This window comes from Mustela lutreola, chromosome 11, assembly GCF_030435805.1.
Source record: "Mustela lutreola isolate mMusLut2 chromosome 11, mMusLut2.pri, whole genome shotgun sequence".
Classification (NCBI taxonomy): Eukaryota; Metazoa; Chordata; class Mammalia; order Carnivora; family Mustelidae; genus Mustela; species Mustela lutreola.
The window spans coordinates 1859983-1887619 of record NC_081300.1 but is presented as its reverse complement, the minus strand read 5'-3'; positions in this window follow the sequence as shown (position 1 = coordinate 1887619).

Sequence of the window (27637 nt, the reverse complement as noted above, 5' to 3'; positions counted from 1 at the left end):
TTTCTTCTGTCCCATCCTAGAACTAGATTTTGATTCCCTCCACTCATTCCCCCAGTGCCCACCCCGGCCTCTGGCCACCGCCAACCAACTCTCTGTTTCTATGCATTCTGCTTTTTTAGATCCCACAGATAAATGAGATCACACAGTAATTGTATTTCTCTGACTGACTTATTTCTTTTAGCCTAATGCCCTCCAGTTTTATCCACATTGTTGAAAATAGCAGGGTTTCTCCTTCTTTTTATTTATGGCTGAGTAATATTTCATTGTATACGTACACCACATTTTCCTTCTCCATTTGCCTGTCAAAGGCCACTTAAGATGTTTCCAGGTCTTGGCTCTTGTGAATAATGCCGCAGTGAACATGGGAGGGCCCCTGTCTCTTTGAGATACTGATCTGATTTCCTTTGCATAAATACACAGAAGTGAAATTGCTCCATCCAAGGGCATTCTTACAGCAGAAATCAAAGGAGGGGAATTAACATCACAAAAGCATAGGAATGTGTAAAACTCGCTGGTGATGTGAATATGCTAGAGTATGTTAGGTCAGAGGCGAATTCTCTAATACTGTAATGGTGCTGGGTAATTCCCTTGCAGCTCCAGATTAAAAGTTAAAAACCAAATAGGTTAGGGCCCCCTGGGTGGCTCAGTCAGTGAGGCATCTGCTTTGGCTCAGGTCATGGTCTCAGGGTCCTGGGATTGAGTCCCACATCTGGCTCCCTGCTCAGCGGAGAGCCTGCTTCCCCCTCTGCCTCCCCTGCCCCCACTCCTACTCTCTCACTCTCAAATAAATGAATTTTAAAAATCTTTTAAAAACCCCAAATTGTTAGAAATAGCATAACTGTGTAATTTTCACACCTAAACTTGGTAATTATTATTATTATTTTTTTTTTTTTAATAAGAGCTATGCAAGCAAACAAAACACATCTGTGAGCTGAGTTTTTACCCCGCGTTCTTAGCTCTTTGACAAGAATCGGAGCTCTTTAGCCCAGTCTTGGTCCACAGGGGCTCTTCTCTCGCGCAGCAGTATTCTCTAAGTTACAGACTCTGTCTCCTGAGCACCGATCTGCACGGAATGAATGATTTTGCCGGTGACGCATGGGGAAGAAAGACAAGGCAGTGGTGGAGTTTCTCTGGCTGCCTTGCTGGGTGCCTGGGCACAGGGTCCGCGGGAGCGACGGGAGGGCCGGGCCTGCACACTCCCCATCCTCCAGCCCTCCGCTCGTCTTCGCTGGGACGCGTTGCTTTTCGAGCAGATCTGCATTCTGTTGGTGCAACTGATGAGGACGCCACCTCTCCCCCACTTAAAAAACACCCTCCTCCCTCGGAGTCCTACTGTTCCAAAGCTGGTGCCCTCTGCGTGCGGAGACACGGCCGGATGCGGGAGAGCGCGAGGCTCGGGCTGACACCGCGGGGCTTCTCTGAGTGGAGGACAAAGAAAGACAAGGCCCATCTGGGTCCCTCTGCCTGTCAGGACACAAGCCCCGACGTCCTTACAATGTGGGGCCCCGGATGCTATCTCCTAATAGGTGCACAACTAAATTCAGATTATAACCCCATTCCGCGGGGTCTGCAGGCATGAATTTGTGTTTGGAACGAAAGCTGTGTCCAGACACGGGATCCAGTCAATCACTGTACTTCAATGACTAATTAAATGAGAAAAAAACGCAGTCAAATTGATTGATTGGATTCCCCAGGCCTGTGTCTGAATTGACTGAGCTCATTTAAAATGCCTCATGGAGAGATCCGTGCAGACACAACTCATACCTAGTTCTGTTTTTCAAACCTTCGGGACGGGTTAGCTTCCCGCACTGTCCTGGGAAGGTGAGACCACAGAGCAGAAGACAGCCAGTGAGCTCCTAAAGCCTGCCCCGCTGTTGGCTCATTAGTAAAACGGAGCATAGCGAGGAGAAGACATGCCTGCAGAAACGCCTTCCCTCGGTGGCGCTGGGCTGGGAGGAAGGAGGAGCCCTCCACTGACTAGGAAAACGGTGTTTAACCTTTATTCTGAGCATAAATCAAGAGGCTCATTTTTCAGGCGATTCTTATAGAATTCAATTAAAGGTCAGATTTGTAATGGAGATCCTAATTATTAATGTGTTGCTATTTTAATTATTAATAAGCTGAAATATTTGCATAATGGATCAAGAAATAGCCCAAGAACAACTTTGTGGCATCAGAAGAGTCTTCGAGATGTTTTATCACTCTCTCTTTTGTGGCTGTACAGAGCTCGTGGTTCAAGCACACTTACTAAAATATTATAAGGATAAAACCACTGGGACCACCATCAGACAATAACAAGCAGACGATACTATGGCTCTGAAATATTTAAGAGGTAATCTGCATAGAACTCATCAAAGAAAAATAGCAGGGATAGTTTTTGTTATGTGATATCATCCTAACTTGCTAATTTCTAGAGAATATTTGGGTTTAAGTTTTATTTTAGCCAGAGCCAATGTTACTGGACTTCCTCCTGCAAAAATACTGAATGTAAACCTCTGAATGAGGTTTGAACACACAGAAACATGTCACATATGTGAGGTTCTTGACTCTATGCTGTTGAGATTAGCTTTCCTAAATACAATTCATCAGACCCTAGAAATATCTATTTCTGATATAAAAAATAAATTGGACATTTATTAGGCCAAAATCAGGCAGCAAGTGGATGAGTGATATTATAATGCTGCCTGTAGTTAATTCAAACTTCAGCTCAGAGGACGTGATTTTCCCAGCTGCTTTTTTTAAAAGATGGCATTAAGATCAGGTATAAATTTTCTTTTAAATTTAAAGTGTCATTTTAAAAACTCATTATCAGTATGGTTGGATTCATAGAATTACAATTAAATGGTATGACCTCAAATATTGAGGATAATTTTGTGCTATTTATATAAACACGTAAAAGTTATTTGTTGTAAGAATCAATCAATGACCTTTTTTGTAGGAAAAAGGAGAGCAAGAGTCTTTCCGCTTCAGAGAAATAATTTATGCGGATGTTTGAGGGCAGGATTAGTGACACTGACGAAAATGAACTTTTCAATAGCTAATGTGATATTTATTAGGGTTCAGTTTAACCAATGTTAGTAATTATAAGAGACACAAAATTCACTATTAATTAGTTCATCATCAATTATTTACAATAGGCCTTTAACTGATGACCACTCTCAAGCCTGTTATCTAGGTTGGGTGAAGGTTTCTCTGCTACTTTCCTCCGTTCAATTTCTTTGCACCTGGTAAAAATTTCACCTTCCTTGTTTATTAGTAAGAATGAGCTCAGAGTGTTTTATTCTCTGCAGGATTGATAGCAGACAATGCACTCTTTATTTGAGGGAACATGTTTCAAAATTTATGTACAAGGGAGTCTAGCTTGAAAGAGAAAGGATTTTTTTTTTTATTTCTTTTCAGCGTAACGAAATTCATTCTTTATGCACCACACGATGTACTCCATGCAATCTGTGCTCTCCATAATACCCACCACCTGGTTCCCCCAACCTCCCACCGTCCACCCCTTCAAGACCCTCAGGTTGTTTTTCAGAGTCCACAGTCTCTCATGGTTCACCTCCCCTTCCAATTTCCCTCAACTCCCTTCTCCTCTCCATCTCCCCTTGTCCTCCATGCTATTTGTTATGCTCCACAAATAAGTGAAACCATATAATTGACTCTCTCTGCTTGACTTATTTCACTCAGCATCATCTCCTCCAGTCCCATCCATGTTGCTACAAAAGTTGGGTATTCGTCCTTTCTGATGGAGGCATCATACTCCATAGTGTATATGGACCACATCTTCCTTATCCATTCGTCCATTGAAGGGCATCTTGGTTCTTTCCACAGTTTGGCAACCTTGGCTATTGCTGTCATAAACATTGGGGTACAGATGGCCCTTCTTTTCACGACATCTGTATCTTTGGGGTAAATACCCAGGAGTGCAATTGCAGGGTCACAGGGAAGCTCTATTTTTAATTTCTTGAGGAACCTCCACACTGTTCTCCAAAGAGGCTGAACCCACTTTCATTCCCACCAACAGTGTAAGAGGGTTCCCCTTTCTCCACATCCTCTCCAACACATGTTGTTTCCTGTCTTGCAAATTTTTGCCATTCTAACTGGTGTAACGTGGTATCTCAGAGTGGTTTTGATTTGAATCTCCCTGAGGGCTAGTGATGATCAACATTTTTTCATGTGTCTGATAGCCATTTGTATGTCTTCATTGGAGAAGTGTCTGTTCATATCTTCTGCCCATTTTTTTATATGATTGTCTGTTTTGTGTATGTTGAGTATGAGGAGTTCTTTATAGATCTTGGATATCAGCCCTTTGTCTGTAGTGTCATTTGTGAATATCTTATCCCATTCCGTGGGTTGCCTCTTTGTTTTGTTGACTGTTTCCTTTGCTGTGAAGAAGTTTTTGATTTTGATGAAGTCCCAAAAGTTCATTTTTGCTTTTGTTTCCTTTGCCTTTGGAGACATATCTTGAAAGAAGTTTTTCTTTCTTTCTTTCTTTCTTTTTTTTTTTTTAAATTCTAGAAGTTCCTAGTTTAAAATTGCTTTCTTCTGATGAAAATGGAGTACATGATTTCTGGAGCAAAGGTCTCCAACAAAGCTTCACCTTTCAAAACACGAGCTGGGTGGTTCAGTCAGTGAAGCATCTGCCTTTGGCTCAGGTCATGATCTCAGGGTCCTGGGTTCAAGCCCAGCCTTGGGATCCTTGCTCCATGGGGAGTCTGCCGCTGTTTCTTCCTCTGCCTACCACTTCCCCTTCCTTTCTCTCTGTCTGACAAATAAATAAATAAAATCTCAAAAAAAAATTACAAAATATGAGTTTAATAAGAAGTAGCAGCAAAAATAACTCTTCTAACTTGATGCCAAAGAAAATATTTAGAGATTGTTCCTTCTTGTGAGTAACCTTAACAAATCAAAAACTAGGTGAGTATTTGCATCAGGAGGACATCTACTTGATTTAAGGCACTTCCGTTGTCTTTATTTTTTAGCACTTTCCCAGCTCATGGTATGAGTTTTCGTACAACACAATGATGTCATATACAGAGATATTGCAAAATGATCACCACGATAAGTTTAGTTAGAATCCATCTATTTACACAGGTTTTTTTGGTTTGTTTTTATTATTTATTTATATATTGTGATGAAAGCTTTTAACATCTACTCTCTAAACAACTTTCAAATATAAATACAGTGTTATTAACTGTAGTCCCTGTGCAAATCGCTGCATCCCCGGCCTTATTTATCTATTACCGGAGTTTTTGACGTCTTCAACCCCTTCACCCCTTTCCTCCCCGCCCCATGCTGACAGCAACCACCAAGCTATTCGGTTTCTAGGAGTTTTATTTATTTATTTATTTCGAGATTTCACATGTCATTGAGACTATACAGTATTTGTCTTTCTCTGATTTATTTCACTTAGCAAAAGGCCCTCAAGGTCCATCCATGTCACAAAGGGCAAGATGCCCTACTTTAACGATGTTTTATGGTTGAGTAATATTCCATTACCTCTCTCTCTCCACACACACACGTGCACGCTCAGCCATGAAATCTACGCATGTATCTGTATATCGATATGCACACACGTGTGCCGTGTTTCCTCTATCGATTTGCCCATAATGCACACAACTTGTGGCCAGGTTGTGGCTATTGTAGACAGCAGTGTGATGGTCACGGAAATGCAGATGTCTCTTTGTGACAGGGATTTTGTTTCCTCTGGGTGAATCCTCAGGCAGAATTGCCGGACGGTAGGGCAGCTCGGTTTTCAGTTGTTCGTGGAACCGCCGTGCTCTCCTGGAGCGGCTCCCAGTTCTCAGTCCCGCTGGCAGCTGTGGCTGCACAGTTTGAAATCCGTGTCCTCCACTGACACCATCATTCCCCCCTTCACCGTCTCATAGCAAGGCGCTGACAACAAGTACACAGTCAGCTGTAGCCACGACAAAACTGGACGCAACTGTTTCAAGTTTCAAGGGGAGAAGACAGCAACAAAAGGGGACAAGATGAGCATAATGAGTAGAAAGTTCTGGTAAAATAAGATCTTTTCTTGTCTGATTTTTTATAGGATTGAAATCACCTATTTCTTTATTTATTTATCTATTTGTTGAAAGAGCTCACTTAGATTTATCTGGTTAGATTTTTAAAAAGAATACATCACACTAAAGCATACGTTATTGGAAAACATAAGTGAAATCAATCCCACTTCGGATTAATTTCTCCCAGGAACATTTACTTTCAGAGTCGTGAATGTCCGTGTTTTCCAGGTAACTGCCCCATGCCCACTTCTTAAAACCGTGCACACTGATGTCCCTGAGCCTTGCTTTGAAGGTCACTGACGATTCCACCTTCCTCAGCTGTTAAAAAGGAGAGACTTTATTTCAGTCAATCTCAGATAACTGGAACCGTCACCAAGATCAAATGACCTTAAACCAACAATTTCCATGAACTCAGAGCACTTTCGTCAGTGCTGCAAGGCGAGGCTTCCCACATATTACAAATACGCGGTAACAAGGCCACTGAGATCTACGCTGAGGCCCTTTGACACAGTTCAGTATCTCCACTCACTTTTTCTTATTTACAGTGACGACAATGCAGAACGGAGAGCTTGTGTAAAGCGTGTCTTTCATCATTCCAAGCCTCCCATTAGTGCCGGATAGATGTGCCAGCCTCCAGCCACTCGGGAGATCAGGTCCTGTGGTCAGGACCACCGCAGACCGCAGGTGTCCTTAAATACCAAGGTCTGTGTAGAGGTCAAGGTCAGAGGAGAAGCAATCATTGGGGAAGGTAAGAAATTCTTCTCTAAGAGGATGGTTATTGATAGCTGTTCTCGGCTGGTTTAACAGCAGCTGTAAAACTCAACTAATTCCATCCTGAGTTGTTTAGGCAGAAAAGGAAACGATATGAGAAACACAAAACTGGAAGGCTTAGGGTCTCAGAGGACAATGCAGTCTCACCAATTGTATGATTCAATTTAGAAATGTTTACTTCGATTTCAGAAAGTCTCTTCAAGGGAGGAAGAAATGAAAGAAAGGCCACCATGCTCTCAAACTCTTGTTTGGTCTATGAGAGCTACAGTGATGGTCTCCCACCCTGAGGGTGTCCTCTGTGCATTTAAGGAATCTAGGATCTGAGTTTGTCTTACAATCCAGGACACGCTTACTGTAACTTACCCCCCCAACAACGAGTCCTGTCATTAATTTAATGGTGCATCTCATACCGACAGTTCTGTAAGTCCCAGCAAACATGAGCGTGATGGGCACTGCTGTCGGTGAGTGGGCCCATGGGTTTGCATGCTTCACATGGGCGCCGTCCATGCATGAGAAACCAGCATTCTGTCTCACTGCAATGCGCCTTCTTACAGCTGCCATCTGCTCTTATCAGAGTCTGTTGGCCGCAGGGCACAGAAGCCCACTGCACCTAGCTGGCCCTCAGAAACCAGGAAGGACATGGTAGAAAGATGCTGGGAAGCGCCGTGTCCGTGAGGAGGACCTGGGGCTGGTCCCTCTGCTTCCAGGCCTTTTTCCCTCCCCTCTCTGTGTCCATTTCTCCTTACCTTTTCCCCACTCCTGCTCCTCCTCCTCCTGCTCCTCTTTTCAGAAAAACATGACTCTTCCTTCTCCACTTTGGACCCCACTAGTTGTCCTCCATGTCACCTTAGAAGAACGGAAGAAGAGATCGTGCGTTCACAAGGACGGCCTGAAGTATAACTGTATCGAATTCTGGAACTCAAAGAAACTTTGCAATAATCCAGATAACTTCTCTTTCACTGTACAGCGGCAGGTAAGACAGCCACATGGTTTAAAGGAATAACCCAAGGTCTCCTCCATCACCACTGTGTGACCAAGAGTGACACCAGCGCTCTTGTCCCTGTCTCTTGGTGGGGATGAGTAGTTATTCAAAGGTGGATAAAAATGGTGAATTAAATTAATTTGCCTTAATAAGAAAACATGTAAAGAAAATAGTACTTAATTAGGAAACTCTATAAATTATAGGATACTTTCAAAAATAGCTGATTATTATTAGATGTAACCAAAGTCATGCTAACCACATTATTTGATAGTTGCTTGACATTAAGAAATACAAAGGAGATCATTTATAGACTTTTATTTGCTCCCTTCTGAAGTATTTCTGCTTCTGAAGAATACTTTCTTAAGTTTTGAAGTGTCACTGTGTATGCCATTTAAGATATTCACACACACTGTGTACGTATCAGCTGTGTTTCACTAAAGACAACTTTGCAATGAGTAGATTCCAAGCGAATGATGCTCCACTTTGGTAAGGAATGAATTTAATAATCTGTCCTGTCCGGTTCAGCTCTCTCACCCAATGCAGTCACTGGGGACTCGGGGTGTTTCCCTCTGTGCGTGTCTGCAAATGCAGGTGTGGCAGGACTTCTCACACAAGGAACAGATCCAGTCCTAAAATATTTCTATGAAAGCTGAATTCTAGGAATGCCTTGGAAAAGTGACCAAGACATGTAACCTCCAGCTTTTCACTTATAAAGCTTCTCACAGCCCTGCTGAGAAAATAAACGGCAAGTTGTATTTCCAGGCGGGAGTTCTTCGGAAGATAAGTATTAATTCAAGGTATTTTGTTCAGTATGAAGTGTGATGCCTGTTTATGGTGCCCCAGAGGATAATTTTTTAAAACAAAGAAGAAGGCATAGCCTTGCATATTCCACAAAGACGAGGTTAATGAATAAAATTAAATAGAGGTAAAATCAATGCCTAGGAAACATATGAATATTCTGGAAAACAATTTTATACAAAAAGTCAATGTGGTTGGCAAAGAAGTTGATGTGTAGAAAAAATTATAATGTTGTCAAAACGTACAGCCACTGGGGTATCCACATCTGTGCGTGAAGAGTTCGGGATGCTTGAAAAGTGTCTGTGTTTTGTGGACATAGTTTCATCTCAATACAGCCAATAAGACCCTTGAAGTATGGTAAATTAGGAAAAAGAAGAATGTCAAATTTAAGATTTTAAAGAAAAATGTGTATTTAATGAAGGACATGGAGTAAATTCATTCTTCCCGACAAAAACTCCCCTTATTTCAGTGACTAAAGTCAAACTGGATTAAAAAAAAAAAAATAGTGATTCTTAAAAGTGGCCTCGTGGTTGGTATTATGGAGGGCACATATTACATGGAGCACTGGGTGTGATGGAGAAACGACCAATCTTGGAACACTGAAAAAATAAAATAAAATTTTAAAAGAGTGGCAAATAAATATGACTTCATATTTGAAAAATAGATAGAAATTAAGATCAATTACAAACCTTTTGATATCAGGAACAAAAGAGAATGAACTCTTTAGACAATTTTCCCATTCTCTTATTTTATTTAAGCATCAATACTAAGAAGAAACATTATTTGTAGAGACAGAATGTAAAATAAATAAATAAATACAATGTTAAATAAAATTTATTTTATTAAAAATAAAATAAAAAAAATAAAGTGTCCTGAAATCTGTCATGAGATGTATTTATCATTTCACCACTTAATAATAGAAGGGTATGTTGTGTGAAGTGATAGAAACATATTTTTAAAAAAGTATTTGTAAAATTAATTAACTGTGAGATATGTTGTGAAAATTAAAGACTTTTTAAAGTCTTTCCTTCCTGATGTTGAATAGAAATTTGGATGCTTGTGAAACCATCTTTAAAAGCGAAAATGACATTTTAAGACATTTGAACCATTGCTTTGACTTATTTGAATATCACTTAGCATGGAGTGAGGGAAATTATCACATAGAAATATCTCGTAAGAAGTTTAAGAAGCAAATAATAGTTAACTTTTTTTTTTCTATTTTTACATATCAACCAATTTTGAAACGTGGTTTGAACTGAAAGAGAAAAAAAATGCTTTTGGATTAAGACCTTCCTTCCTGACATTATATTTTCTGGGAAAGCAAATAGGCTCCAGATTCCTATAAAATAAGACAAAATAGAAAAGAACCCCTCAAAAAAGGGAAAGGCTTCTGCTGATTGCATTTCATGGCTTTCCTGATGACCTGATGGCTGATGAGAAACAAGGAGCCACCAACCTCCGAGAGCAGCCGTCACCTGTCACTCACGACGTTGCGAGCTGACCTAAGGGAGGAGAGGTTCTGCAGCGTGTACTTTGGGGTAAGTTATGGACATTAAATCACTAGGTTCAGGAAGAAGTCATCCAAGTATCCTGAAGGAACAGAAATGGAAGGAAGTAGATCTGCATTTCCCAGAATAGAAGCTGTTTCTCAAGAATGGAAAGATACCAACATGGTACCCAGTCATAAGGAAAGACCTCCATAATTACAGATCACTGAGCCAGGAAACTGACAGAGTATAATTAAGGACAGAATAATCTAACTCTTGTATAAAGTACAAATTAATAGGGCCATGTCCCCAAAACACAGCTAAGATTGAAAACCCCAGAGAAGGTCAATGGAGGCAGTTATAGGACTCGCCAGGGAGAAGTTTCATTTAACTTGAAAACAAAAAGCCTGCGGGGGCCATGGAAATGATTAAAATGTGCATTTAGTTAAATGGAAGCTGTCAAGTCGCTCTCAGATGATAAACAAAGACAAAATCAAAGCTGTCAAACTCTAACTATGAGGACTGTCTAGGAATATACATTAAATTTGTATAGATGTTCGCCAGCCTCCCGACTTCGAGTCACACAGAAGGTGCTGGAGTAGCGCATCCTACAGTCAGGTCTTCATCAGAAGGAAGACATTATCGGTCAATTTTTTAAAGTCAAAATTTCAATATAACAAATCTAGGGCCTGACCTTCAGCTTGAAAAGTGGGAACATTTCTAGGATGCCTGTTTGACCACTCACGCATGCTCACCGAGTCGGGAGCGTAGATCTTGACGTCGAGTTAGTGTGACCGAGGAGTCCAGGAGCACATCCGATCCCATGAAGCCAATCCGACGAGAAGCGGCCCACATTACACGGAAGCGCACGTTTTTCTGTAACTTACCCCATAGGCTATGTGAAGTAGTTTTTATTTAGCTAGTAGAACACCTTTTCTTTCACAATTAGGCAGTATGTTATCTAAAATAGTTTTGAAATGGACCCATGGATATCGGATTGTCGTGACATAGACTTTCCTTTCCATCAACAAGCTGAAAAAAATTATAAAACAGAATTTCACTGTCAAGATAGCTAAAAAGGCCCATCATAGATGGCTTCCGCTCCAAGCAATAAAGTGCAATGACTTTACTAAGGAGAAAAATGGAAGGAAAATAGTTTTCAGGAGTATCCCATTGTCTGAAAAGAAGGTTTTCATCTTTGATGGAAGTGTTACCGCTGATACGTAGTTAACTCTTGGCTGTCTTAAAATCTCTTGAGAAGCGATTGGTGAGAAACCGGAGAGGGAGACAAACATGAGAGTCTCTGGACTCGGAAACAAACTGCCTTGTTGAAGGAAGGTGGGTGGGGTTGGGGTGACCGGACGACGGGCATTAAGGGAGGCACGTGACGGGACGAGGAACAGGTGTTACGCCCAACTGATGAATCATTGAACACTACGTCAAACACTAGTGATGGGCTACCATGCGTTGGCTAATTGAATTTAAATTAAAAAAAGAAGTGATTGATGAAACTACAGTAAAAGTCCGCAGATTTTCCAATCCAGTGAAGTATCACCTGAAACACCCGAGGCTTCGACAGGCGGGCTTAGATGGCATGGGAGGTTTCAGGAGTGTCTTCAGTCCTCTGTCATACGTTCTGCATTTCGTGGTTACTGTATCTTCCTTCTCGCTTCCATCAAGTTTATTAAAAGTGGTGTGCGAGAATGCTTCATCACAGAGGAGATGGGTTAACCAGCTTTAAAAAAATACTGTAGAAAAGAGTCACAGTATCCTTAAAGGGGCATATTTGAAGCTGATCTTCAATGTTGTTTGGGGAAAGAAGTCATTTGATAATAGGGATCGATGCCAAATAAGGGGCAATCGAAGTAATGATAGACTTACACTGAGTTGAAATTGTTATTAATACAAATAAAAATTTGGAAAACAGAAACAAGAAAGATTCTCTCTGGCCTGCCCCACCTGCTTCATTACTTGTGCAAAGATACTGATCACGTCGGCATGAATTTGTAGGATACGGATGATATAATTGGGTTAAACAGCAAGCATCAGCCAGGATGCTGAGTCCCTGGCAAGCACACTGGAGCCCTTCATGTGGAAATGTGCAAAGCTCTCGGAGAGGCTTCCCCAAGGAATTCCAACAACTTTGGGAAGGATCCCATGTTAACACGTACTCAGCCTAAGCATTAGAGAGAAGGGGTGCACTCCCCCACCCAGCTGTGGAGACCCCACACAGTGGGAAACAGGAGAGACCAAGATTCAGTGCAGTAACTAGAGCAGTAACTAGTCTGGCGGACATTGGGTAGTTAAAATTACATATATATATAATTAATATATAACATATATTATATATAATAATATATAAAATTACATATATATATACACACACACACATATATATATATATATATACACATTTAAAACTGCATTCGTTCTCATGACGAGAACAAGAAGAACGTCTTTGGATGGCGGTGTGAGAGTTTTAGGTTGGAATATGGCCAAGACATTGACATAAACACTGGAGTGGGTTATTGAAAGATGTTTTGGAGTCTCCTTTTTTAGAGTTCTAAAGCAATGCCAGAATTCTGAACTGCCAGGGTTTGGCTATGGGGCCATCAAAGCAGAGAGCCAGAATAAGAGGTGGTTTTGTTGTGGTGCTATGAGAGTGTTTGAAGTGCACGAAGGCTCCTGAGTTAGACACGTGGTAGGCACTCAGGTGTCGCCTTTCCTCTCATCCAGGAACTGAAGACGGATATTAGAGGGAACACGGTCCTAATGATGCTGGCTATGTTCACTGTTGGGTGTATGTCGCGTACATACGACACGACGGGATGTGCAATGTAACCATGACCGGGACACCAGTGAGTCTAATTCAGGGTCTGAACTGACCGTCCTCACTGTGTGATGAGTCACAGAACCCCTGGTGTCATTTTACAAACTATTAAATAGGTGAACGGGGACACACTGCCGTCTCACAGGGTCATTCCGAAAATAAAACTAGCAAATCTGACTCATTTTAGAGCTTTAAAGTCATAATTATTGTAACAATTAGGGCAACAATATACAATGATGGTATAAATATAGAAGTGCTGCTTATGAGCTGATGGAAAATAAATGATCCATAGACATGTCTGAAAGCGGTGAACGTCGGACGGCATCACACAGTGGAGGGAAGGAACGTGCGAAATAATGAGGCTGTGCGCAAGAGTTTTCCTCCATGAGAGGCTCTGCAGCTTGAGGAAGTGTTATTAAAGTGAACAAGGAAATTAGCATGAACAAAGCACAGAAGTTGGAATGGCTAAGAAAAGATGAACTGTCCCCAAATTACCAAATTGACCATAAATGAAGTATGTAGGCAGGAGGACGAGTCTGGAGAGAGAAACATTTTAACACTGATGTTTAACCGTCAAAGTCACTTTAAATTGCAGACAATCAAGAAGCTGCTTTGTTTGAGAAGCTAATTTTGCCTTTGGTTCTGATGCAAGAAATGATCACACATCTGGAAGGGAAAATTCTATTGATAACGGCACTGAGGCTCATGGCCGTCCTGTCACACCTGCTCATCACGTGCCAGTGGCAGGCGGATTTCCGCTGATCCGTACCTTTGGGAAGAAAAGCGAACACAGTTGCAGAAACTCTGATAAATACGCTACCTTGGCACAAACAATGACATCTCGTAGGTGAAGGAACAATTACTTATTTCTGTACAAGCTATTCCACTAGGGTGCGTCAGTAATTAAGAATATGAACCTTCCGGGGGTGCCTGGGGGGCTCCGTCAGTGAAGCACTTGCCTTCAGCTCAGGCCATGGTTCTGAGGTCCTGGGATCGAGCCCTGCATCGGACTCCCTGCTCAGAGGGGAGTCTGCTTGTGTTCTCTCTCTTGCTCTCTCTTTCTGTCAAATAAATTTAAAAAACCTTTGTAAAAAATGATTTTATTTATTTATTTGACAGACAGAGATCACAAGTAGGCAGAGAGGCAGGCAGAGAGAGAGGAGGAAGCAGGCTCCCCGCTGAGCAGAGAGCCCGATGCGGGGCTCGATCCCAGGACCCTGAGATCATGACCTGAGCCGAAGGCAGAGGCTTTAACCCAGTGAGCCACCCAGGCGCCGCAAAAATAAAAAACTTTTAAAAAATATAAAGACAAAGACGGGTTGAAAGGAAAAGGAGGGAAGGCGGACCGAGCAAACACCCACGGAAAGAAAGCTTCCGTCGTGACTTCAGTGTCACAGCAGGGTCTGGACCAAGGACTGCCCTCAGGGTAAAGTCGGACAGGCCGCATCATGGAGAGAGTGCTGGTTCTGCAAGAAGACCTGAAGCAGGCATCGTGCAAGTCCAGGTAAAGAATTAGGTCCTGGGGCGCCTGGGTGGCTCAGTGGGTTAACACCTCTGCCTTCAGCTCGGGTCATGATCTCAGGGTCCTGGGATCGAGTCCCGCATCGGGCTCTCTGCTCGGGGGGCAGCCTGCCTCCCTGCCCCCAATCCCGTCTGCCTCTGTGCCTACTTGTGATCTCTCTCTGTCAAATAAATAAATAAATATCTTAAAAAAAAAAAATTAGGTCCTCATCAGTGTCCCCGACACCCTGGCCTCCCGACAGGACCGCGGCCCGTCCTCCCGCCTGTGGCCGCCGCGTCTTTCTTCAGGATGTCCTCACATCACCATGTGGACTGAACTGTGCACACGTAGTTTTCGCCTGTTTCTTAACTTGATATGAACAGAGCTATCCCGCATTGCTTGCTGCTTGCCTTAGTCTGCAAACACTGCTTTTACGGTTCATCTATGTTGTTTGGCTGGATCTAGATTCTAGATTATTTATGCCTGTGTTTCTAGAGTATTCCATTAAATTAATATTGTGCAAATTATATTTCTGTGCTATGCTATGCTATGTCCACATTTGGATTTTTGAACTGTTTCGATTCTTGGGTCTTACAAACAATTCTGTCATTAAATCAAAACATTCGTATCTACAGACAGAAATACACGCACTCGGGACGCCTGGGTGGCTCAGTGGGTTAAGCAGCTGCCTTTGGCTCAGGTCATGATCCCAGTATCCTGGGATCGAGTCCCACATTGGGCTCCTTGCTCTGCGGGAAGCCTGCTTCTCCCTCTGCCTCTGCCTGCCATTCTGTCTGCCTGTGCTCATGCTCTCTCTCTCTCTCTCTCTCTCTAACAAATAAATAAATAAAATCTGTAAAAAAAAAAAAAATGCACGCGCTCACAAACATACAAGTGTGCAAAATATATATCCTGATTCACATTGGCCTCTCTAAGACAGGCTTATAAGAGAGATTGCGAACTTCTAGATCTTCTTTTTGCCAAATAATGCCAAGTAATTTTCCAAAGTGGTTATATTTTTCTTGTGAATTGATCCCACTGTAATAATTCTTCAACATCACTGGAACTCCCAATGCATTTCCTGATTATCCTCAAGAAATGGGCCCTCGATACTACTCAGAGGCTCTTTCTCATATGTATCTGGTAAATTTGCTGTCCTAAACTTATTTTTACCTAAAAAACTCTGCCTGTGGGCCCCAGAGCTCTACACCCAATGACTTAAGATACCCTCATCTCATCCTCTTGGAAAGAACTCGAACTCGACGTGGCCAGACCTGAACACCAGACCCCTTCCTTCCTGGTCTCTCTCGCTCGCTGCCTTCACGCTGGTCCAGGCCAGAAGCGCAGGAGCTCTTCCTCCGTCCCCTTGTGGCACACCGAGACGCTCCGCCACGCAGGGGCCCTCTCCCACGAGAGGAGACGCTGCAGACATCTCGGCGCCGTCAGCAGCCCACCGGCTGTCCACAGACCAGCCCGATGACTCTGCTCAGGGCCACCGTCTCCAGCAGGCCCCCCTCTGTCCGCGCCGTGGAACACGCCGTCCCTGCGGCTCTCAGGACGAGCGCGGACGTCCTGTTGGCGACCCCCGCGCCTGGCTGCCGCTCCTCGTTTCCTCCGCACGCCCTGCCTCCGACCTGGCCGTTCTGTCCGCTTCCTTCCGCGCGCCCTGGCTTCCCAGCACGGCGCCCCCAGGCAAGCTCTCCCGTCCCTCTCAAATCTTCTGACCTGTCCACAGCCCTGCGGAGCCCGGCCCGCTTCTCAGGCGGGGCCCCTGCGCACCTCCCCACAACTCTGCTCCGTCCTGTAGGGCGCTTATCTCGGGGGCAGTTAGGTGTCGTGGGGAGGGTACTGCGTGATGGTTTCTGAAGCTGGTAACAGCGTGACATCAGTCTGCCTATCTGTCGTGTACGGCACGTGTACATGGGAAAGCGCGGCTCTAATGTCAAGATCCGTAAAAACCATGGGAACACAAACACCGCCCCTAAATAATTATATGCTGATGAGAGAGATGCCACGTTTCAGGTGGGCATGAAAGTGCCCTCAGGGAAGCCCGGGTGCCAGGGAGGCCAAGGGGAGAGGCCAGCAGCTTGGGGGAAGCAGGCTTCCTGGTGAGGCTGACCTGAACCGAGCCGTGAGCTGCCAGCAGGGACACCGCACGGCCCGAGGGGCGAGTGGACAGTGCTGGACGGTGGCAGCAAGTGGATGGCCCCGAAGACGAGTGAGACGGAGCGTCCGTGGAGCCCATGAGGCTAGGGGTGGAGGCAAGTGAGTCAGCAGACAGACTAGAAGAGCTCGTGCTGGAATTGGAGATCAAATCTTGAGAAAAGGATGACGATCTAGTGTTTACAGAGAACCACCGTGATCCTGTGGCTTCGCCTGGCTCTGCTTGCCCTACGTCATTCAGTCATCATGGAAACTTATTCCAACTCCAGGGTCTTGTTGCCACATGTCGACACTGTTTCACACATTCTGAAGCTGGCGGGCGTCCCCTTCACTGAGCCGTCATCTTGGCAATGGTGCGACCCCGGTCACCACCATACAGGGTCAGCGAGCAGTCAAGGCTAACTTGCCCACAAGTGTGAAAGGGTGTCGGACCCTGCAGAGGGAGGAGGCCGAGCTGGCCGGTCCTGTTTCACGTGCGCATCTCCAAATCGTACCCCTGGCGACGAAAGCGTCCAGACCCTTACCCTGCCCAGGAGCCCCTCCCTCACTGGCTGCACGACCTGCACGACCTGCACGACTCCGGAGGTAACTCCACATTCTTCAGCAGAACTTCAATAGATTGAATGGGTTCGTGGGTTTGTCTACTACTTACTGAGACAGAGACAGATTCTGTGCAAGAAATCTCCCCAGATCCCCATGTGCAGATCTGGACGCACACGTCCCTCTAAGTATGTATCTTCTCTGTTTTCTTCTTATTCTATGAGCCGGATCCTCTGGGTCTTGTCTCCTTCTCTCTCCTTCTAGCAGTAGAGTGGCCAGAGCCTGGGAGCCTGGGAGATACTCGGTTCCCTTCCTTCAGTAACTGTCTTCGTGTAGCCTTCGTAAGAATTACAGAGAAAAAAGTGATTTTGAGGAAGAGTTATAATCGTAAGGCTTGGGAACATTTTTGCAATGTGCGGTATCCCTGGTGTATAGTTTCTCTTCTTTCACTTTTTAGGAAGACTTTTGATTAACTGTTTCAGAGGTCAACTATTTTCCCCAGCATGCTTTCTTGTATTAAATTTAGTTTATACCGCGTGCAAGGATGGTCCTTCTGTTAAAAAGATGATCCTAACACAATTGGGGTACCATTCTTGGGAACTCTCAGCTGAAAGGTGGTGTTTTCTTTACAGATCTCCAAAGCATTTAGTACATGTAATGTAAGAATAAAAGGTGAATCAACCTCTACGTCTGGCCAGACCAGAGCTCAGAGTGAAAGGTGTGCAGAGGGCAAGCAAAGGTCCTCCCTCCCAGACCCCAGGCTCGCCAGACCGCTCCGCCTGGAGCTGCACTTTCGGAAATACCCACCAGAGGGCGCGGGACCCAGGCCAGACGGAGGGAGGGTCCGACTGGACACGTTTAAATACGGTCATTTACACTGATGGTTGCCAAGGTGCTGGTGCGCAGCTCCGAGGCTAGGAATTACCACGATTTCCTTATTCTTTTTAAACACGCTTGGAAAAGGGCCACGAAATACCAGCTTCATTTTTTTTTTTTTTTTTGATAATAGTGTTGCATTTCTGAGAAAGTTACATTTGCATTTTTAGATACAAAGTTATTTCCGTAGGTACTGATTCCTGTAAAGAGGAAACACACAGCCACAAACTGGGACTTTCTCAGGAACGGCCGGTGTGTTGATGGAGGCTCACGGCTGCCGCTGTCACCCTCGGAGCCGCCTAAGTATAAGCGCGGCAGGAGGCAGAGGGGCGCGGCGCGAGAGAGGCGCCCGGGCACCCGCCGTCAGGCACAGGGAGCCCAGCACGCGGCCCGGCCCCTCTGTCCTGCTGCTTCGCCCGCTGTCCGCGCCGGCCGCTGCGCCGCTGGGAGGGAGGGAAGGGGTAGGAACGACGCGGGATGCTCACTCCAGGGCCCCGGGGTCCGGCGCGGTTATCATTTCATAGTCACCGCCGGTGTCGCTGCGGCTGTCCCGCGCCGTGGACAGAGCCCGAGGAGCGGGGCCGTCGGGCACGCAGCCCCGCAGCCAGCCCGGGCCGGTGTAGGGACGGGTCCGCCGGCGGCCCCGCGCTCAGGGGCCACCGCGCAGCGCCTCGCGGAGGCCCGGCCGCGCCTGGAGAGGGACCCGCAAGGGCGCGGAGCGGAGCGGAAGGCGCCGAGGCCCGCAGAAACCACGCGCCGGGCGGGGCAGGGCCATGGCGGGACGCAGCTTCTCGTGCTCGAAGCCGCGCGGACTCGTGAACGTTTTGGAGCACGAGACAAGCCCGAAGAAAGGAAGATGAGGCGTGAGCTCAGACCCAGGTCACAACGGGCCCCGCGGTTCTCCTCCTGCATTTCTGCCGCCGCAGCGCGCTTTTGCTTCAGGCCGGCGACACCGACCGCGGTTTTCGCCCCAGGAGACGCGCCTCCCCGAACTCGTGCTGTGAGGAAAGGCAGGTGTCGCACTGACTGGCCCGGCCCAAGCCCGACAGGCACGGAGGCCTGGCTTCCCGGGGCGCTGGCCTGTCCCCTGCGCCGGGTCCCACCCCCCTTCCTGACGCTCCTGCCGTCCAGAGAGGAGGCGAGCTGTGTCCACACCGCAGGCCTTTCGGATCAGGGAGCGCCCCGCGCAGGTAAAGGTCACCGTGCGGGTTCCTAAGTGGAGGCTCTCATCACTGAATTCAGAGACGCGCTGTCTTTCTTGGGAGACCGAGGACAGAATGCAATCCCAGCCTAAAATAACCAAAACAAAGGTCTTCCTAATAAATTAATACATTTTTTAAAATTTAAATAAAACCTATTTAATTTAAAATAAGTTAATAAATTAAATCGACATCTAAATGTCTTCCCCACAAAGGAGGTGTAGGGCAGGAAGTTTGTTGATGAGGCTGTGGGTGAAACTTGCTAATCCGGCATCGTGGGGGAAAGAGACCGCTTACGGGCTGCATTATTCATTACTCGTTTTAATGGGCTCTTTGGGGACCTTTTATCTGCAATATGTAACAGTTCACATGGATCCTGTTAGGGAATTTGAAACAAGGTCACCTATGGAAATGCTGTAAGGTTGTGGACTTGGGTGGGAGACGCAAGACGCTTGCCTCGTTCAGCAGAGCTGGACCTCAAAGGCACAGGTGCGAGAGTGCGAAAAGCCCCCAGGACTGGAAGAGGCCAGTGGGACGCTCAGAGTAAATGCTGCACAAAGGAAAGAGGACGAAGGCCGTAAGGGTGACCGCGTGGACAGTTCGGTGTCCTGTCCTGGGGCACACCGTGCCTCTGTTCACACCCACCCACGACCGCATCTGGCAGTAGGGTCCCTGAAGATGTGGCTGAGACCCGGGGGACGCAGGGGGGTGCCTGTGGCTGGCGTTCTTACCATAGAAGACACGCGGACACTCGCAGGAGACCGAGGCAGGACACGGAGGGAGGAGAGCATGAGCCGGAGCTCCCGCAGCCAGGAAGACCCGCCCGCAGAGCCCCAAGAGGAGCCCACCCTTCAGACACCTTGACTTCAGACTTCTGGCCTCCTGAACTGGGGGAGGATAGATCCGGGCTGTCTCAAGCCACGTGGTCTCTGTGGCATTCGTTCAGCGTCCATGCTCCCCTCCTCCCCCCCCCATGTGGACTCCCTTGCTGGGCTCTCGCAGGTGGCCTGGGGGCTGTCCCCTGAGCCTGTGGGCACGCGAATGCCCGGTCGCCCCGGGAGCCCTGGGAGCAGGTGAAGACGCGCTCAGTGTCTCCCACACAGAAAAGGCTCAGACCCTCTACAACCGTGTGTTGCTTGAAATAGATCTTTGACAGCAATCTACCCGGCGGGCTCCTAAAAATGTTTAGTGAACTGCGAGATAGGAATCTTTGGAGAAGTCTGTGATGGCCCAGTGCCCGGAAGTTCCTAAAAAGGAAGAGCAGCTCAGGGGTTCGGAGGAAGCCTGTGGCTTCGGCATTTCTCTGCGCAAAGTGTGGTTCTCTTGGAATGACGAGACCAAGTCCTGGAAGACACTGCCACACTCTGTGGACATCTAGGGAGTAAAACCATTTGACTTGAAGGTTGATGATGTTCACGATATGGGTTTCCCTGTAATCTTCTTTTGGTTCTTTGGTTCTTTATAACATTGTTTTGAAAATGACATCGGGTCCCTGCTCTACTAAGGAACAGGAAATGATTTTCCTCCTGTGTTCAGACCAGAGTTGAAAGAGCAGGGACCACAGAATGAGCTCACCGTGTGGAGCGGAGAGAAGCAGACGCCCCTGTGCTGAGAAGCGCCCCTCCCCCGCACCCGCTCAGCCTCAGCGGCGGGTAGAGCATCACACACAAGCCTTCCGGAGGGCGATGGTGCTTGTGTCTCACGATCAGAGAGGATAGAACACAGCACTCAGGTAGCTAGAAACTCACGCCAGACAGGCAGTGAAGATAAGCAGCCCGCCCAACCCTCTCCTTCGCCCAAAGAGAAGCAGGAGGTGATGAGTTCTTCCGTCTGGAGCTCCTCAAAGTCGGAAGGGTGGCCGCCACCCAGGAACGGGCGGATTCCTCTGTAAAACCAGTCAGTGAAGCGGCTTCTGTGAAACTCCGGGTTTGAGGTGGAAACTGGGTATTTCCTATGAGACACAGTAGTAACTACACAGTGGTCACAGCTAAAGGTCGTCCTAGAACCCGGTCCCCAGCCTCCCGAGACACCCACGGAGCTAAAGATGGAGTTGGTCAGCGCCAGGGAGGCATTTCAGGAAACGTTGAAGGACGTGGTTTAATCAGGTTAAGTACGGATTTTAGATGGTTTGGGTTTTGCTCTTTTCTTTTCATTTCTTTTCCTTGGTAATAAGGAGAGCCCATGTTTAGGGTCTTTGGGAGAGAGCAGACATCCTCCCCTCACCCCCAGTTTTTAAAGTGGGATTTTAGGACCTTTGTTCGAGATTTTCCAATTCCACAGATAGTTTGACAGCCCGATGGTGAGACACACAGCCCAGCCGGGTCTCCTGGAGGGCGCTGGGGCACAGGCACACCCCCAGCCCGCTGAAACGCCCACATGTGACAGGGCTGGCACGCATGCACGGACCGCATCTGTGCCGTAGGAGGGAGGGCACAGATGTGGTCGGAGCGCTGAGAGACGGCTTTGGCAGCAGGTGCAGCCCTGTGCGAAGTCCCTACAGACTGGCCTCTGCACCTGCTGCCCCCTGGACAGGTTCTCCTCCCCAAGACACATGCTCACTCCTCACGGTGTCTGCCACAGGGCACTTTCGTGCACCTGTATGCGCTGACTTATTTTTACCTCCCCTCACGAGGCCATACACACATGTTCCTCCTTCAGGAGCTCCTCCAGGAATGCTCAAGGCTCTGTCTAAAATTAGTCAGTTTTAGAACTGGGTACGGTAATAGCACCAAGTCTCTGGCCTTACAGAGAAGGAAAGTGAGGTCCAGTGAGGACGGGGTTTTCGGGGACCAGGTGACCGATCACAGAGCTGGCCGTAGCTTGGGTCAGGTCACAGGATGTCCCAGGAAAGACCAGGCACAGGAGGGATTGTGTTTCTGTCTTGGCTGTCCATTCATAAACCCAAAGTTAGGGCATTTTCTAGGACTTATGAACAAAAATGCAAGAAACCATAAAACAAAATAAACAAATAAGTGTCAGTGAAAAGCTAAAAGCCACAATGACCAAGAAATGTAACTGAGCAATGGAAAGCAAACCTTCAGTTTTCTTTCAACATTCTTTATAATGTATCTTTATCCCCCAAGTGCTAGGGTGTCCGTCAACCTCAGAAAAAGCACTCAGCTCTTCTCTTCGTTTAGATTTCAAAGTGACCTCTCCTCCTGGATAGCCCTTTTCCTAGTATCACGGGACGATAACTGATGTTTCCAAGGAGGAGGGAGAGAGCATCACACACATGTCCGGCGACTCTGCCCATCCAGTAGAAAAGTACTTTCTCTCATACCGGAGTGATGATGGTAGTAACATGACCAAGGACGTCGCTTCTGTTGAGCCAGTACCTCAAGTTGTCATTAAAATGTACACTCTCCCAAACCACAAAGAGCGGGGAGCTGGTGGACCCTGCTGGTGTCCCACTGTGTCCCAGTGGGTCTCTGTCTGAAGGTCCTCCCACCCCTGCCCGCTGCGGGTTCCAGACCCTGTGCTGCCCACCCACAGGTCCCCGGGAACCAGTCTCACAGGGCGTCAGGGCATCAGAGCTCCTTGGTTTATCGTGTTCTCTGTCTGGCCATGAGCGTTGCTTTACTGCATTTTTTCTGCATTAATAATAAGGACCAGCAAGCAAGAGGTTGATTAGCTATATTTGTTTTGCATTGGCCATTATTTTAATTGGATGTTGGGCATTTTTTTTTTTAAATTAGACTCGCTTACTGTGCACAAAAGGGAAGATATCCCACGTGATGTTGACTGCTTGAAACACACAACAATAATAACACGTGCAATGATAAAATTGGGGTGTCACAGCCCCAAAGATTCCCACCTAAATCAGGGCAGAGAGAGACATCCTCGGGAGTGAACTGGGAATGGGAGGCTGTCTACTTCGCAGTGTAATGGATGTGGCCTGTGACCTCGAAATGTAAATGTATATGTTTGCAAGTGGAGGTGATCCAGGGCTCTCTTCCACCAGGTAACTCCAATCGCATCACCATTGTGGCAATGAGATGTACAAAATAATTCCCTGTATCGTGGAGCATCCCAGCCCTAAGTGGTTTGCTGGCTCGGGCCCACGGAAAAGAATAAGGTAACGTCGGCTGCACGGCCACGCTCGGCAGGGGTGCCCTGCACCCCACTCCCAGCTCAGTGGGAGCAGCGAGCCTCTGCCTCCAGAGAAGCCACCACTCTGTGTTCGTGAAACAAAATGTAATGAGTCTTCATTACGATATTGTGACTTAAGTGGTAGCTTTTAGCTCTTCAAAATCATGTCCGCTAATTAGAGGCGTGGGATCCTCTCCGTGATCTCCCAGCTATAAATTATAATATATACTCATAGTTACAGGAATTTCACCTTCTGTGAAACAGCCCTTATGCAAACAGTCATAGTTGGCGTGTCATTGGAGCATATCGGCAATTAATTCTCCCAGTGATCACTGGGAAGAACGTCCTTCCCTCCATATCTGGTTTATTTATGTGCTCCCATTAATTATGCCTAATTTTCTGTTGGCACTTTTCTTCCTAATGTAATTCAATTTAAGCATATCTTTCTAGAGACTTATTAATAGGTAGGGTCATTTATATTGTGTAGCACAAATATTTTATAATCCACTAATCTTGACAAGAAGGCAATGCCTTCCTAATAAAAAATGCATGGGGAGTAATGGCTCCCTATTAATAACTTATTAGGTCAGATCGCCCAGTTTGAAGTGTCCATTACGCTTTAATTTTATCAGATCTCTTCCTTTGGAGTTTACCACACTTTCTTTGCCTCTGGATTTTGGCTGCTCCCAGCAGCGCCCCGAGTCTGCGCGCGTCAGCAGTTGCCCGTGGTTTTGCAGGAGGGTGTGCGGGGAGGCCGGTGCGGGAGAGGTCCTCGCAGAAGACGGCGCTGCTGTTCGCCCTCCACGCCTGCTCCTCCTTACAAGAGCTGTTAGTGATGGGGGGTCCTTAGCTGTTTCGGCTCACACAGCCCTTCCAAAATCTCACCATCGCCGCGAGCCGGTCCTCTGAAGCACGTTCTCACCCAGACCTTTCACACCGCACCTCCGAGGATTTACAGAAATCTCAAAATGTATTCGTGGACTTCTTAGGAATCAAAGAAACACAGTTGAGGACCTTTGGTTACAATTTGCCATGTATTAATTACACAGAGATATTTCGACTAATAACCCACCTAACTTGGATAAACATGATCTGAAACCTCCATGGCATTGCCGTGGTCGGGTGCACGTGTGATCTGCCCTTTCATGTTCTTCGCCCGACATAAACACATTTCCAGCGAGCGGCAGGGGTTTTCGTGAGGTCCTGAGAGATGATTTGCCACAGCCCTGGCCTCCTAGCTGAGGGCTCACATAACAGTCTGGAGAGGAAGATGAGACATGGACAGGAAAAGAGTGACAGAATTTTTTAAGCAAAACAACCAGCCTTAGCTAGACTTCTGTTCTCTCGTCTATAAAGTGAGGGCATGGAGAAACCAATTTAAAAGGCTCCTTACCTGGGTGGCTCAGTGGGTTAAAGCCACTGCCTTCAGCTGGAGTCCTGATCCCAGGATCCTGGGATTGAGCCCCACATTGGGCTCTCAGCTCAGCGGAGAGACTGCTTCCCTTTCTCTCTCTCTGCCTGCCTCTCTGCCTGCTTGTGATCTCTGTCAAATAAATAAATAAAATCTTAAAATAAATAAATAAATAAAAGGCCCCTTCCAACTCTGAGTTTTCATGGCAATGGATCTGATCAAATTCTATGTGCAAAAGCAGAAAATCGTACTACTAATAGGAGTGTTCCAGTGACAGATGTGGGTTGAAGTACTTTAAGTAACATGTGGTCAGAATCACCCTGGAGGAAGCTAGGAGTCCTGCAATGATGTTTCTGATGGTCTACGTTACTTTAAAATATAACATGTGTGCAAAATTATAGTCTGGATAACAGGTCATTTAGGTTGTTTTGCTCAAGATGAGATCTTCATCTGGTAGACTTGTGCTTTGAGACTTACTGCTTGCGATGTTACTCGGGTGTGGTTACTAGCGACTCCAATGGGCTTCGGGGCTTTAAGGATAATGAAAGGTTCAGAAGAACACCCAAATCAGGTGAAAATGAAAATTTCACATTCGTGCATAGAATTAACAGCTCTTTCTGGAACACTAACCTTTGGAAGGACCACAGGTATGAAACTTCTTTATGAAATCGTATTCAACTTTATACCATTATAAAATTAGGTTTGATTTCTAATAAAAATCATTAACCAAACTCTACCTTAAGGTCAAAACCCATTTTTTAGAGCTTTTATTTTGCCTATTTTTCTAACATGTTTATTATTTTTGTGTTTATTATAATTATCAGCATCTACCTATAAATCTTCTGGTAATCTGAAGATTCATTTGAATGAAAGAAATGTGGATGATGTTTTATTGGATATCACTACTATTTTATTCATGATATACCCATTACTTGGAGTGTGAGTGACTGTGTGTGGGGGGGTGTGTGTGTATTTTTTCCCCAAACATTCTTAAGTTCATCATTTGGGCAAAAGCCCTAGACTGATGCAGTTCTTACAATTTAATTCCTTTGGATTCTGCTCGTAATCCTACCCAGTAGATGTGTTCTCAACATGCATGCCCTGTGCTGGGCCCAGACGATCCAGATGCACACAGGTTCCTAGTCCTGGGAAAAGGAAGAGTGCGACTCTAAGCTCATACAATGTATTGAAGTCCTTGTAGGTAGCAGCCGTTCATCCCTCCTTAACACCATGAAGTTATAAGCTCCCCTCTTGTCGATTTGGAGCAGGGAATGTATCTTGTCAAATCATTCATTCAACCTCCCTTGGATAATAAATAATGAAGCCAGAATTAAAACCCAGATCTGCCGTGATTGAATGATCCCACTCTTTTTTTTTTTTTTTTTTTTTTTTTTTTTTTTTTTTTTTTTTTTTAAGTAGAACAATCACATAGCCATAAAGACAGCGATACACACCTGGATGGCAAGAGCGTGGTTTAGATCGCTCTCGTTGAGTGTCAGGACATAATGCACTTGACCGAAATGGTCAGAGCGAGCTTCATGGCGAAGGCTCATCTGCGGGAAGCACCCACATGGGTGGAGGCCTTTCTTTGTCCCTGAGTGAACGTGCTCTGCATTTAATTTTAGAACTATAGCACAGGTCTCATGGATACAAGGAAAATGTATTCATGAACATTCATGAATATAGTATCTATTTGATCATTTTTTATTGACATGCAGTTGACAATGTAATATTATGCTAGTTTCAAGTGTACAATGTATCAACCAAGCAGCTCTCACCCCCAGGAAGTGTGCTCACCGTCTGACAGCAAACGGCATTGTTACAATGTTACGGACTCTGTTCCCTATACTGTATTTCCCTTTCTTCCCCTGTAGTGCCCATCCCTCCAACCCCTTCCCTCTGGCAACCACGCAACAACTCTCCGTGTTTAAGATCTATGTGTTGTTTGTGTGTTTTGTTTTGTAGATTCCACATATAAATGAAATACGATACTTATCTTTGTCTGACTTATTTCAGTTAGCAAGGTACCCTCCAGGTCCATCCATATCATGAATGACACGTTTTACTCCTTTTTTGTGGCTTTGTAATAGTCCACTGATACATATGCAGCATCTTTATCCATTCACGTATCGATGGGACTTGATTGAACAAAAGAGACAGTAGCACATTAGGTCCATTCTGGGGCACATTAGGTCCATTCTGTTAGGATTTAATGAGAAGTTAGGGCGTGATGTTTACAGAGGACCTTGAGCCCTGAGCAATTTCCCTGCAAGAACTTAGGGTTTTTTTTTCCAACCAGCTTATTACATGGTCGTAGCAGGATTGATTTCCAGTGATCTTCAGAAAGAGCTAGATGGTCCTGAGATGACACTCAAACCGCAGAGGTAGGGAATCCGTGGAACACCCGGCACGATGGCTCACGACCCTGTGGGAAGGATGCAGTGCCCGGAGTCGTCGTGAGGAAACGGTGCGTGTGGCTTTCAGTAGAGGATGAGGGCCGTGGAAGCGGCAGGGATCCCAGCAGATGCAGGTTCCCACCTGTGCGGTGAGTGGGAAATGGAAACTTCCCATGAAATTAAGTGGTTTGGAGTTGGTGTGCCGGACAAGATCGAGAGTCCGGATTTGACGCATGGAGTCTGGGAGCCTCAGAGGCAGGGACCTAACCTCAGCAGCCTCTCTGGGTCTGAGGGTCTCACGGTGGGAATCCCGAATCAGCACCCATGTGCGCTGATGGGATGGTGTAAACCTGCAGGGTAGGAGGCTTCCTCCCACCAAGAGAGGAGCATACGCTCGGGGGAGCTCCAGCCACGCTCCGGTCTGTAGAATGGAAGTAGGCGCACGCCTGTAATTTTCCTCATAATTTTTCCATGATTACTACTTTTATCCGATCAATTGATGCCCACAAGCTTCCACTGCAGGAATCTTAACCTCAAAGGCACGCTCACTGTACAATAACATCTAAAACTACAGGCC